The 15,355-nt window shown below is 37.9% G+C and overlaps 1 protein-coding gene across 7 annotated transcripts in view; it reads left to right on the top strand.

The window, feature by feature from the left end:
- Window positions 1–4,140: 4,140 nt before the first annotated feature.
- Window positions 4,141–15,355, top strand: part of STAG1 (STAG1 cohesin complex component) — a 205,397-nt gene continuing 194,182 nt past the window's right edge. For 3 of the 7 annotated variants that reach the window (XM_088132685.1, XM_088132686.1, XM_088132684.1), the window contains exon 1: window positions 4,141–4,367. The gene's annotated coding sequence lies outside the window, so the exon portion shown is untranslated. Of the gene's footprint in view, window positions 4,368–4,642; window positions 4,885–15,355 lie in introns of those variants that run through there. The other 4 variants (XM_088132683.1, XM_088132691.1, XM_088132687.1 and 1 more) reach the window with 4 other exon arrangements.

Genomic DNA, 15,355 nt, shown 5'->3' with positions numbered 1-15,355 from the left:
CAGGCATTATTTGTCAAAGTGCCTATGATCCAAACATCTATGGAGACAATATTGAGAGCCCCCCCCCAATCTTGTGAGGTTCATGGGGCATAAGCTAGGTGACAGACCACTGTGGTCATTACCATGCTCTACAATGTTCTGGGAGGTACACTTGGCCCCATCACTCCGTACATTTTACAAGTTGCTTATTAGCAAATTCACTAGTGCCCTTGATTTCCCCATCCATTCTGACCTTATAATTTTTTCCCTAAATTAAGATCTTAAAATATTTTTCCCCAACAAAATAGTTTTTGCAATGCTCTAGAAATAGCTGATTCCCTACAGTCATCTTAACTTCCTAACTTTCTTTCCTAGTTTAGGTTTACTTTTGGTTTTTTTTACTCTGAAATTTGGGCTGAAATAGATCATGCAATTAATGGCCATTTATTAGTCTCTCATTATTTATGTACCTCAAAATATTTATTCTCAGGACCAAGATAATTAGCATTCCTTCCACCTCCATCTTCCCAGCTCACTTTGTTTTAAATATAAACTAATTAACTTTAGAATTCAAAACCTTGCACACAATCTGCTTTTATATTTTTTAAAGAAAACATAATAATTCATTTTAATCCTTTTTTCAGCTACTTGCCTAAAATGGGACAAAGGATTTGGCTGTCTTTAATTCTCTACTGTAGATACCATAAATAATTAAATCCTTTAAATTTGTAAAGCCCTCCTAATGTGTTTGGCTGCATCTTCCAGAATTTCTAGCTGGTGAGTTTTTCTATATAAAGCAGGGACTCTTAAATCATTTTAACAATTATTTTAAAAATACACTCCCAATTATGTCCTTAAAATATGCTTATACAAAAGAAAAATGTTTTGCAAGAAATTATTATATGCTATATTTTCTGAGCAATAAGAACTGTTTAAGATTTCAAGATCTTAATACTTTTAAAAGACACTATTTTCTCAACACCTTTTATTATTGAAACTTCAAGTCTTAAAAAAGAAGAAAGCATTCCTTCATCTAAATTCTAAGCATTCAAATTTTGGTGAAATTTGAAATTAATATAATAAATAGGTGTGCTTTTGGTTTCTAAAAATGTAAGAAAATTAGTTTAGTACTATGAAATTAAATGATGAAAGCTACAGAAGGCAGGATACCTGGTAAAGTTACAGAATGAAACTGTTAATCTGTCATTAGTATTGGGAGAACATCTGACATAAGGAACTGCCTGCTTAATAGCAAAAGATCTGTAGCTCCAGAATCTATTTAAATCCTTTATGCAATTAATGTATTTGGAGTTTATACTGCCAGTGATGTCTACAGCAAACTGCAGTGATGCTAGCATGATGTATTTGATGTCATCATACATGCCACCATTATATATTTGTGCCTCGATATCTGACACTATTTAAGTCATGCAATGACATCACATTCCTGGTGTTACTGTGGTTTGCTGCAGACTGGTTATATAAGCAGGAAAAATATTGATTACATACAATATTTAATTATTCTTAAGTAGATGCTGGAGCTATATATCTTTTGCCATTAAGTAGGCCTTAATGAACTCACTGGATCAACCAACAACAGTAAAGGAACAAGCAGTCAAGAAATAAGCTGCAGACTAGCACCTTATAGAGCAGCCATGAAGGCCTTGAAAAAGATACTCAAATGCCATCATGTGTCTATAGCTACAAAGATGAAAACTGCATGCAGTGGTACTCCCTGTGACACTCTATGGAAATTAAAGTTAGACTTTGAAGAAGCAAGATAGGAAGAATATTGATGCTTTTGAGCTTCAGTGTTGGAGAAGACTGTGGACAGCCAAGAAAACAAACAAATGAATGGAGAAAGCCAAGAAATCAAACAAATCAATCCAGAGTTCTCATTTAAGGCTCAAATGTGCAGGCTCAAATTATCCTACTTCAGACACATTATGCAAAGACTTAGCTCCTAGAAAAGGCTCTAATGCTGGGAAAGGTGGGGAGAAGAGAAGAGGATGACCAGCAGCATGTGGATGGATTCAGTTACAGTGGCGATGAGTGTGCCACTGGAAGACCTGAAGAACCAGGTTAGGGACAGATCATCATGGAGAAAACCCATGTATGTGCTTGCTAAGAGTCGATATGGCCTCAATCAATGAATCCACCTAGTCAAAGTCACAATCCAAGTCATTTTGCTACTAGCTTGTGGCTTTCCAAGTGTTGTCTGCCATATCATTTTGACTCTAAAGCAAAAGATCCTCACAAATACCTCTAAATCTGTCAAGAAAAACACTTACATGTATTAAGCATATTGTCCATTCAGGAAACCAAAATCCGCAGTTTTGGTAATAAACTGTTTCACTTTGCCTAATGACAAAGGTAGCTCTGGGCTTGATTGCTAAGAATATCATCAATGATCTGCCCAAAATGTTATCATCTGATTATTATGGATAGTGATGACATTCACTACTTTTTCTAAAGCTTCATCCATGGAACCCTCTCCATTCATTTCTTAAATGTTTTCCAGGCACTTTGTTATTTACATCTACAACTAAATTTAACATTATGCTGTTATGTTAATTTAAATTGCTTTTACTGAGCTTGCTCTCTGAAAAGTTTTAAATTATAGTTATCACTAGATATTGGGAGGAAAGCTATGGCAAACCTAGATAGCATATTAAAAAGCAGAGACATCACCTTGCTGACTAAGATCCGCATAGTCAAAGCTATGGTTTTTCCAGTAGTAATGTATGGCTGTGAGAGCTAGACCATAAAGAAGGCTGAGCGCCGAAGAATTGATGCCTTTGAACTGTGGTGCTGGAGAGGACTCTTAAGACTCCCCTGGACTGCTAGGAGGTCAAACCAGTCAATCTTAAAGGAAATCAACCCTGACTGCTCATTGGAAGGATTGATAATGAAGCTCAAGCTCAGATACTTTGGTCACCTAATGCGAAGAGAGGGCTCTTTGGAAAAGACCCTGATGCTGGGAAAGATTGAAGGCAAAAGGAGAAGAGGACGGCAGAGGATGAGATGGTTAGATAGTATCACTGAAGCAATGAGCATGAAACTGAGCAAACTCAGGGAGGCAGCGAAGGACAGGAAGGCCTGGTGTGGGTCACGAAGAGTTGGACACGACTTAACGAGTGAACAACAAATCACTAGATATTTCAACAAATACAGAATCTGTGTAAAAATATTAGAATGTTTTATTTTTTCCTAGATTCAGTGTATAACATGCACCGGGGGCATGATATATCTTAGGCTGGATTCTTAGATTTCTTAGGGTACTTTTTAAAAAGCATATTGAGTCTGATGTGTCATGCAGCTGCATGGTCTGTTCCATTTTTAAAAGTTTTTCAGCCTTTTGGCAATACTCAGAAGGAAAAAAAGAATGATTCAAAAGTCCCTATTTAACAGTCATTATTTTGAGTAATTTCGTATTTGCCCTCTTTCAAATGAAACTTTTGAAACGGGGTTTTGTTTTTTGGAACAGTATTACAGAACTCTCCTCTTGGTTATTTATTTTCTTAATTTGGTTTGTTTCAGATTTTACTTAATTTATGCATTTTCCATCTGTTCTTTAAATATTTTTTATGGAGAAGCTATGCTGAAGTGGCTAGCAGATATCATTGTATTTTAAGCTGCTTTCAGAAGGCAGAAGGTATGCATTACATCTACAAAACATGCTTTTCATCATTTGAAGTTTTACCTTCATACAAAATGTATTCTAGCAAATAGCGGTTCTGTAATATTTTTATACCCAAACCATTCTGTTAAAACAAACTGTACTTTTTATGTGTGTACTTTGTATTCTTGAATTGAAAGTTCATTACAACACTTAAAGTTATCTTCTGTTTTTGAGGTCATCAGGCTTACAGCTCCCTCTGCTGTTGACCTAGCGAACACAGAATAAAAATTACAGTAGAAGGGGAAGCTTTCACACATTTACCCAAAAAGTCAACACAAAAATGGCGAAATAAAATGCCACCCCTGCAAGAACGGAAGTGTCACGTAAACCACTTCCGTCCAGAGGTCGAGTTGTTGCGCGCGCAGATAAAAGGTGTACGGTGAGTGCTTGGGGACAGAAAAGAATTGCGCTTGCGCATGTATTTTCGCGCGAAAGCTGTTTTGGGCGCCTTTGGTGACGGGCGGGGCTCCCGTATGCAGTATATGTACGCGGTCGGCAGGAGGCGCGCTGGGTTTGGTTGGCGGTGGCGGCGGCTGCGCCATTGGCGGGTAGGAAATGCCGCCAGATGGCGGTTTAGGATTGCAGCTCTACTGAGGTGCGGCCCCCAGCACCACCGCCTGTTCGTTCCGGCCCGGCTTGGCCCCGACCCGCCTGGACCCATCTCCCGTGGCACCGTAGGATTCCCGGGGGCGCTGCCTCAGCTGAGGTAAAAGAGTTAGCGCGGGCGGAGGGAGGGGGAGGGCTCCGAGGCTGAGATCCAAGATGGAGGCGTGAGGGGCGGGGGCAGCGGGCCCTCTCTCTCGCTCCCTTGTTCACACACTCGAGCCGGGCCAACGGGCGGGAGTCAGAGGTGGAGGGAGGGAACGGTCGACCGGGCGGCTCTCGCCTGAGGAGACCGCTCCTCAGCAGCTCCGTTCCCTCCCTGGCCCTGCCCTTTTCCTTCCCTGTGGACCCGGGCGACAATGGAAGGGCGGCGGCCCCACGGGCTGCCTCGCCTCGCTGGCCCTGGCAGCACCTCTTCTGGGCCGGGAGCCCGCTGCTGTGTGCCCGCCCCCATGCAGGGCCTGCCTTCGCCCGAGCGTTCATTTCCTTGCTTAGTCTTGGCCGGGCGGCGGCGCTGAGCAAAAGGGACTACTGTGCCATCTTCGCTCCCCCCCGCCTTATGTGGTGTTGGCGGTGGCGGGAATGAGGACTCAGGAAGGAGGGGGGACCAAATAATGGGGGTATGCGGGAGCGACCGAATAAATCGGCGGCTCCGTTTGTTATTGTCAGAAATATCAATAAAACATCACTATGTCGCGGAAAGTGGGAGGCCATTCGGGGTGGTGGTGATCCTGTGGGGGCTGGCAGACGAATTTGACGAGTTACTTAAAAGGTTAAGATTGTGGTTTTGAGTTTGGATAACTCATAACTCTCCGGTGGGATCCTGGTTCGTAATGTCTAGGGGAAAAGGTGGGAAGTATTAGATTTTAAATGCTTTAGGGACAAATCGTTGTGGCAGGCAGCGGGTTGATCCTAGTAAAGTTAGAGTTTCTGGATGTTTGGGAAATGGGTGCTTGCTCGGTGGCCATAACAAAAAGTGTCTGAAGTTTTGTTCTTGTGGCTTTCATATATATATACTGTGACTCTTTTTGACTATTTAAGAATGTTCTTAAATTCTTGTATAGGCACTGGAGCAAAGAGTAAGCTTAATTATGATAATGAGATAGCTAGCCATAAATGAATCTTATCAACAGCAGTAGTACAAGTTATAGGAGGAAAAATAATTTTTTATCTTGAGTTATAATTATAGATGCCATTTTGAATATTGCACAAGATTGAGAAAAGCTGATAAGACAAGAAGCTGATTGAAGAAAGTTTGTTTTCAAGATCTTTTTTGATATATCTTCCAAAAGAACATTTTTTAAAAAATGGCAAATGTGAGGAGCATATGACTCTTTAGTTGTTTATGGACCCAAACAACCATTAACACCAATAGCATGGCCCAGTGTGAGGGTTAATGGGAATTATGATTCAAGAAACATGTAAGGGTCATAAATTTCTTAACCATGCTGTAATGTTACACAGATACATTATTGCTAGATACATATATTGATATTTTCTGAAATTATTTTTATAAGCAATTTTGGATGACATTTTTGTTATAGTTTATGAGCTGTGTGAGATAGTGAAGTTATTTCCCTCAAGTTATTTAAGTCATATGGCTAGGATTTCCAAGGTTTTAACAGAAATAAGAGAGTTGACATGAATGGTGGTACAGTATGGTTTTTTTTTCTAAGACTAAACTGTTAAGTACTGTTAATAGCTCAGTATTTCTGAAAAACACATTGCTTGTGACAATATTACTGTGAGTAGCAATTACTGGCGATTACATTGAAAAGCACAAGAATTAGTACATTTCTTGTTCCATTAGACTCATGTAACTAAGCTATTAAAACAATATGATATGCCCAAATAGTAATAAAATGCAAATTGTTTACATAATAACCAGAATGGTTTCATCCAGCTTGACTTAATTTTCTTGGAAGAATAGCTATTCACTTTGGGGTAATAAATTCTAACTTCTCGTGTTATGGTGTGATGACCTTTCAAGGATACAGGGTGGATAGTAAATTTAGTCTGCAAATATATGTTTAGTCTTGCTGTACTGTCTTAGGAAAATGAGCCATTGAACTCAATATGATTGACTTCTTTTGTTATTTTCTTAGGTTTGTTGATCATGCAGTTACTTAAATGTAATCTTGCTAGCTTTGGAGATTCCAGACTTAGTGAGACTAAGTAGGCAGGCATAGGATTATGCTGTTAAAGTATCCTGTTTGTAACAACAAAAATGTTCTCATAAGATAGCTTACAACTGGCAATTTTAAAAACACAAAATAAACAGCTATAAAAAGTTGATGAGCTGATAGGACCATTAGTTGTTAACATAAAACCTTTTAGGACAATGCTAAATAAAGCAAACAAGCATTGATGCTCAGTTTAAAAATGTCCTGTAAAGAATGGGTTTTTTATAGATCCTGGGGAAAATAATTCTAGAAATAAAGGAGCAACTATTGAAAGACCGAAGGTTCTTTGAAGTGGATTTTAAGGTCTAGGCAGAATCCCTTAGATGCAGGTAGTCCTTCAGATTACTTAATTGCAAACTGCTTTAGGCATTAAAGATATCTGTACTGTAAATCAGCCCAGAAAGAAATTGGTAACCCTGATTTTGTAAAACTGATATAATGTGGACAAACCAACTAGCTCTGTAGTTTTCAATCATAAGTTTACAGATATTTAAGCTACAGCTGCCATTGTGCATAGCCATGGACAATGGGAGTTGACATGCAGCAATGGTTGGGAGGTCCAAGGCTAGATATTACTGGGTTTATATCCTCTTAGGAGTGTGGTAGCTACATATTGTATTGATCTGAAGTTTCTGAATTGTTTGTAATATAGTACCTGGCTGATCTTGAAATAATTATTCAAGGTTGGGACAACCAGGAAATTCTAGGGCTGCAGACTAGAAGGCCAATACACATCTAAGAACAAGAAGTTGCAAACCACTTCTGTATTGTTGCCAGGAAAACTGGAGGGACATGTCCATAAATCACCAAGAATTTAACTTGATTAATAATTATTCTAGGCTTAATATCAGTATTCTTTTGATATCAATATAGCTGACAAAGATTTATGGTGGATACTAATTATTTGTCTTGAGAATACAATAAATGGATATTACAATGCCAGTTGAAATATATTTGTTTAAAAATGTAGTTTTGCATATGAATTGGAATGATTTTAATTTTTTCTTCAGTTGTGCCAAAAAGTTGCACTTTGGGTTTCATTGAAATTACTACACTTTCATTGATACTGGATTGCTGTTTAGGTTTTTTTTCCCCCTACTTTCTTAAAAGGAAAATAAGTGCATCAGTAAAGTAGGGAAGCAGCAATTAAGGTTATGTATTATATATTTCTTTTGTAATTATTCTGATATTACTATTTTTATGATACATTATTTTTAATACACAATTTAGATTTGTAATTCTTACAGTTCTTTCATATGTATCAATAACCCAACTATCCATTTTGTTGGCTATTTGAACCTTTTCCAGCTTAGGCATCATCCAGATATGCAGTCTTCAACTCCCCAAATTCTCAGCAGTGACCCAGGAAATTCTGAAAATAGAAGCAATCCAGGTTGAGAAAGTAACCAACTAAATGGAGAAAGTGGGAGGGGGAGAGAAAAGAGGTGTGCCAAACAAAACAGCATGAAGGTTATAGTTAAATGAAATATATGTATAGACAAGTCTGTATGTAATATTAACCTTTCGATCTTTGCACACAAGTCTTAGATTTCTACTAGATTCACAAAACATGCCAAGCTAAAATGTTATAAAAATGCAGTTGGTTAGAATCATGACTCATTGTAGTTAGCTTAAAGTTCAGTGTGTTGTGAACAATTGTATTAATTGGTTCAATTAAGGACAGTTTCTGATTTTTGGTATATAGAAAGTTGGTATTGCTCTTTCTAGTACTGTAAAAAATCTTTTCAAAATTCCTCCATATGAGAATATAATACAGTAACATGATACGGAAATGTAAAATTTATTTTAAAAAAATTAACTCAAAACTTCCCATTTTTTGTTCTGGGGGAAAAATTAAGTGTTATTTCTAGGAGACTAAATTGTATTGTAAATTGTAAACATATGTATTATGTTGAGCAAGTAGATAATTTTTTGTTATTAGTATTTCTAATAAAGTCTTTGTAGGAATAAATGCTGCCCACTCTTTTAAATCTCCTGATTCTAAGACTTTGTTAGCCTCCTAGGAGAACTACATGAACCATCAACAAAGAAGGAAGTCTTTCTTCCTCCTGTACTGAATGTAGTCCCCCATGCTCTTGCAAATATTGCTTTCTATCGGTATAGGAAATACAATCATCCTGTGTAGGAAAGTCTTATTGCATAATTTTTGAGATCATTTGTGGGGAAAAAATACAAATCACTTGTATTAACAATACAGGTAGTCCTCTTTTAGTGACCACAATTGGGACCAGCAACGCAGTTGCTAAGTGGGAAATCACGTGACTGTGCTTTCCTTTTTCCCCACTCCCCCACCCTTTGGAATGCTCACCCCAGTGCTGTGGTAATTAGCAAGAAGAGATGAATGTTTGTATTTACATTCAGGAGAGGAAGGGATTACAAGAGAGTAAGCAGGCACAGCTTATCTCCTTTCCAATCTGTCTGCTCTGCAAGGGGGGAAAAAGAAAATGGGATAGGCATAGGACCACACATATTGACTACAATGGCAGTCATGTGACTAAGGCATGCTGCAAAGGAAGATTTCTATGAGTAAATGTTTTCTCTAAAGCAGAATAAAGTGAATGTAAATCTTGGACCAAAAGTTAAGGAAGCCACATTCTTTTCAGATGTTTTGGACTATTGATGCCTATAAGCTTCATCCTGCTTTACGGTCAGGCTTTCTGTGGATTGTAGCTTAACATATTTGGAGGACCTCAAGTTGCCTCTAGCCTCAAATGTAAAGTTGTTGACTGGCTACCCAACAAAATGAAGTTCCAGAAATATGTTTTGATTTTACATTGAATTCTCTGTTTCAATGTGCCCTGGCTTGGGATAATATTAGATTTATATATGCAGAAGAATTGTAATTTAGTGAAAAGCAGGTTTGTGTACAAGGTTCAAAATGATGTCAGCATGCACCGTTATGATAAATACAGTATTTATGGGAGAATATAATTCAAGGTCTTGCACAGAAAGAAGCAGAGGCAAGTTCTAGATTATATATATATATATATATGTATGTATATGTATAGGTATGTATGCAAATATTAAAATTACTGATACAGTATGAATTCATGTGTTGCACAAAGTCATAACATGATTTATATGATTTTGTCTTAGGTGTGCTGTATGAGTTTGGTCATTGGGATTTGTAAACTATGGATTGTTGTTTAATGTTACTTGTTAACCAGGTTACTGCATTTAATTCAATGAACAGTAGTTCATGCACAAATAGGAATTCCTAATGACGGGAAGTAAAGTAGTCTGGTCTGAAGGTACTGCTTCTGCGTATGGATTACAGGTAGTCCTTGGCTGATGACCATTCTTTCATTGACCGTTCAGTTACGATGGTGCTGAATGAGGAGGCTGGTCCTCAAAGTGTGGCTGTAGCAGTGTCCCTGTGGTCATGTGATTGCAATTTGGGCACTTGACAACTGGCTCACAATTACGATGGTTGCAGTGTCCTGCAGTCACACGATCACCATTTGCAAACTTCACTGCCGACTTCTGACAAGCAAAGTCAATGGGGAAACCAGCAGGAGGTTGCAAATGGCGATCATATTATGCCGTGCATAACAACCGCATGGAATTCGTCTAACAATCATAACGAACTGCCATCATAAGTCGGCTTGGTCATGTAACATTGCACTTATGACCACATCACTTAGCAACAGAGTTCCCAGTCCCAGTTACTGTCATTAACTGAAGACTACCTGTATTGTAAAAATCTTCTATGTTGTAATCTCCTCTAACCCTTCCTTTATGTAGTATGTTACTGTCATTCTATTCTCAACCATTTCTCTTCACTGCTTTTTGCTTCTGTGAATTGCTATGGAATTTTTGCATTTAGTGTATGCAGATCACCCATGACAATCCATTCTAGCAATGTTTTGCATCCTTTCTATATTGTAGGCCAAAGTAAAGATCATTTGTCTAGTCTTTCTGGCAAATGTGCCATAAACATATTGCATGGAATAGTACTATTTTTAGAGCAAATAATGCTAATACAAGCTCCCTTTCCTCTTCCCAGGTATGTTGATATATTTTGTATTACTTTGGGTTGCCGCAGCACTGATTGATAGAAACAAATAGGAGTGCTGGTTCAGGTTTTGCCTTTGCCCTGATGTACTACAATTCTCAGTTGCCTGAAGTATATATATTGCAGGAGCCAGTGAAGATTTGATCAGTACAATATACAGTTATGAATCACAGGTTATCTTGCAAAAATAATTTATATTTTATGTTGTTCAGAGAATTCAGGATTGTGTTTCTGGGGTTTCATGAAGAATGTAACAGTTCTAAAAGAATAGTAAAAACAATTATTAACTTAAAGTCATCCAGAGAGTTTGATATCTGAGTACAGTTTGAATTTGATTTCCCCCGTTTTCCCACCACTACATAATACATAGCTATATTTGGTCATTTAACATATAAATGGGGGTCCCCCGCAATCTGGGGGTCCTCCTAGACCAGGGGTTCCCAACCTTGGGTGTCCATACCCACAGGGGGTATGAGATGGAATTTTAGGGGGTGAGACAATTTTATGCACTGAGTTAAAAGCTTTTTTTTTTTAAGTTCAATTTGTTTACCCACATTAGAAATTAGACATCTTCATCTTCAAATGTGATACTACTTTTGTAGGGGGTGTGAACATTAATCAAACATTTCCTAGGGGTGTGGGGCATAGAAATGGTTGGGAACCACTGTCCTAGACTCATGACTCTTGGTTGAAGAGCAGGTGGCAGTCATAGCTAGGAGCGCTTTTGCACAGCTTTGTGTTGTGCGCCAGTTGTGCCCATTTCTGGATCAGCAGGCTCTGCTCACAGTCACTCATGCTCTAGTCATCTCCAGATTGGACTACTGTAATGTGCTGTACATGGGGATGCCTTTGAAGAGTTGGACTACTGTAGTGCGCTCTACATGGGGATGCCTTTGAAGAGTATCTGGAAGCTTCAGTTGGTGCAGAATGCAGCAGCACAGGCAGTTATGTGTGCTCCTAGAACAGCACATGTCACACCTCTGCTCCGTGAGCTGCACTGGCTGCCAGTTTGTTTCGTGGACCAATTCAAGGTGCTGGTTTTAACCTTTAAAGCCCTTCATGGCATGAGCCTGGGTTATCTGAGGGACCACCTCTCCCTGATTACATCAGCCCATCTCATTAGATCTGGCAGAGAAGACATGTTGCAAGTACCATCTGCTAGGGACTTAAATTTGATGGGTCCCAGGAGGTGGGCCTTCTCTGCCGTGGCACCCACCTTATGGAACATTCTCCCCTCCAAAGTCAGGTTAGCTTCATCCCTGTTAATGTTCTGGAAGTCCCTCAAGACCTGGTTATGTCACCAGGCCTGGGGGTCCCAGGGAACCAGAGACATTCTAAGATAGCTCCATTATTGTGATTGATATATTCACTCTCTCCATGCTTTGTGGTTTGTATATTTTTAAGTTTTCATAATGTTTTAATTTTTAATAATTGTTTTTTTATAATGATTGTTTTTATATATTTGTTGTTCTATTTGATTGTTGTATGCCGCCCAGAGTTGCTTCTTGTGAGATGGGTGGCCATATAAATTTGATAAATATAAAATTGTCCCTTTCTTCAGTTAAATTAATGTCCATTCACTATAACTTTAAAAATGCTTGCTTTATATTCTGCAAGTGATCTGAATGTTTGTAATGCTGTATATAGTACTATATTGAAAATGAATCCTGACTTGAAGAAAGTAGCAATTCAGGTTAGGCTGTAGTAGCTCAGAAGTCCATATAAGGTGCATATTACATTCAAGACTTTGCTGTACTATTTTTTAACTGATGAGAAATTGAAAAATTCCACATCTTAATTGACAGAAATATTTTATATGTATTTTCTCAAAAGAAACAAGTTAAAAGGCTGAAGGTACGTGTCTGTTTACTTGGAAGAACAAGTAAGTGAAGTGAAAGGTACAAAAATTTCACTTTGTGAAGTGAAAGGTACAAAAAATGAACCTGTGGAGAATAACATTTAATTATTGGTGGGTTAACGGGATAATGTAATTAAGCAATTAGTGAATAAACAACTTAAAATAATATCTAGTTTTGTAAATATAAGGATTACCATGTTCTACTTCTTGATTTATAGAAGACCTGTGTTCCAGTTAGTGTTAAAATAGATCTGAATACTAGGTGACTCTTATATTCTTAGTGGAAAAATTAGATATTATCACTTTATTACAATATAATTTGCTGTTGCTAAAGATTTTTTTAGATCAAACTGATATTCTGAAGCCATAGTGGAGCTTACTTTTAAATAAACCTGTACTGCCTCTCTGCAAAGTACTTCCTTTATTTCATCTTAAGTCTCTTACAAATTGCAGGCTGGGCTTTTCCACATCTGCCATTTTAAATGATATGTGAGCATTTAGAAAACAGATTTATTAACATTTAGTGGACAATTGCTATTAGCTGCTATGAACCACAGGATAGGATATAAATAAATTGTTGTGCATAATTGAAATTAAGTGCTTCCTTATTACTTAATTTTTAATGTTTTGGGGGGGTGTATCATGGCTCAGTGGCAAAGCACATGATCTGCTCATAGCACTCTCAGGTTCAGTCCCAGGTTCAATTTTCCATTTCTAAAAAGGTCTTGGAAAGCCCCATGTTTGAAATCCTAGGGGACCCATTTATATTCATTGCAAACAATAGGAAGGAAACGTTCACTGTTTGGATTATAACTGAATACTTCTGTGGTCCAAAACACAATGTGTCGTAAGATGTTGGGCTAAAACCAGGAAAACCAAGTCCACATTCAGCAACAGAAGCTCACTAGGTGATTTTGGGCCAGTTACTCTCAGCCCAATTTACCTTTTGGTTCTTGTTATGGGGGAAAATTGGAGGAAAGAATCTGTGTATGCTGTCTTGAGTTTCCGAAGGAAAGGTGGGGTATAAAGCTGACAAAAATAAATGGAGGTCACCACATTTTTTGTTTAGACAATACTTAGACCAGTGGTCTGCCTTGGTATAAGACTGCTTCCTAAATGCTTCCTGTTTTAATAAAGCTATAAAATACTACTATTACTACTACTACTAATAATTTTATCTCACTTTTTTATATATATAACTCAAGGCGACGAACATGCCTAATGCTTATGCCTCCTATTTTCCCCACAATATCAATCCTGTGAGGTGGGATGGGCTGAGAGAGTGACTGGCCCAATGTCATCCAGTGGCTCTCATGCGTAAGGGAGGCCTAGAACTGACAGTTTCCTGGTTTCTAGGCCTTAACCAGTACACCAAACTGGCTCTCATTTATGGTTGTCTGACATTGTTAACTTTGTTAGATAAGAAAATTTCATTTTCAGAAGATAAATCGTAAGTGTTCATTGACTGAATTGTACAGTTACAGGATCTTTATCTGTAATGGAAAAATGTTCTGCAGCAAATTCAAATAAATGAGAGCTGACCCACAGTTTTTAAGACCTAAGATGGATGGGACTTCTTAATACTTGACATCTGAATGAATCATGACTAGAAGATGGCATCTAGTAAAAAGCCATCTGTGCATACTATGGTACACTTCTAACTAGTCAGCTATTATAGATAGCTTTGTTCTTGCAGAGAACGGGTTAATGGGGAGAGACTGACATTTTAGCAGTGATTGAATAGCTGTTCAGTTGTTATAGAGTCAAAAGGCCACTGCCTCAGCTCAGAGAAAGGATATTTTTCAGAGGGGCTTTCTTCTAGTAATAAGGAAAAGTTCTTATACAATGAGACAGCAGGGGAGACCTTTCCAGTTTCTAAGTTTCTGGCTGAGAAAGATCCACATATTGCTCTTTAAACAGCATCTCACTATAGATAGCGCAATTGATGTAAATAATCCTACTTTTCTTTTTTTTCTTTTTGGCCTGAATTACTGATTCCCACTGTTCCCTAGACCAGAGAATCACTGTAGGATCAAGTCTTAGTTTTGTTTTGGACTGTTACAATTTAGCCATATGAATCCTGTTACAATTCCAGATACATTGAACTAAATCCATAATCAGATCTGGGGTCCACTTTTAAGAAAGGAATTTTAAGATTAATGTTTGTTTATTGAAGAGTTGTTTTCTTTTATAGATTAAAAATAGCTAGAATGGAAGATATAGCAAATCACTTTGATCAGTATGGATACATGAGCCACGATGGCAACATGATGAGTGAGAAGGAGGTATGCCATATTTGAAACAGTATTTTGGTTGCCCATGTTTATTACTATAAGCCTTATTGAACAAGTAACATGAAGAAGCAACAGTGAGAAATAGAAATACCGGTTAGGCTTGGTCTGTGTGCACTGTATGACTACAGTCCTATATTTTTATTTACAGAACTTATATGTCCACCCATCTTGTATCAAGATTCTAGGCAGCTCATCACAGTCACCACACTATCTAACCTAATAGGACAGGCAGATACCCTCAGGGAGAGGTAGTACTGCAAATAACCCTGCCCTGTACCATGTAGAGCTTTAAAGAAGATAATCAGCACCTTGAATCAATATTGTAATCCTCAGTATGAATGATGTGTTGGATTTTAGTTTCATGTGTTGTGTAAACTCATACGTTGAGATTTGTGGACCATAATTTTTACCATGTGAGTTCATTCTACATGTCTGAGAATGTGTCTTATCTTTTGAAAAAAAAAGTTTTGATGTAGGTCTGTGAGGAAGGGAAGACTTCTGATTGGATGGGAATCCATATTTCAAATTTAGGCAGGTATGAGTAGAAGCTGTGCAAAACACAAAGTAAATAGTGATATAAATATATGATTAGTGGTATGATTAGAGCTGTATAATTCTTTTATGTGCTTCAAAAATACACTGAAAAGTGTAGATTTAGAAGAACAAAAATAATGGCAGGCTAGTTGTAGAACAGAAATGTCTTTTTAAAGATTGAGATAG

This window comes from Python bivittatus, unplaced genomic scaffold, assembly GCF_059951505.1.
Source record: "Python bivittatus isolate LINGU-HERP-01145 unplaced genomic scaffold, Pbiv_v1 ctg000980_np1212, whole genome shotgun sequence".
Lineage (NCBI taxonomy): Eukaryota > Metazoa > Chordata > Lepidosauria > Squamata > Pythonidae > Python > Python bivittatus.
This window is presented reverse-complemented; position numbering and strand designations above follow the sequence as displayed.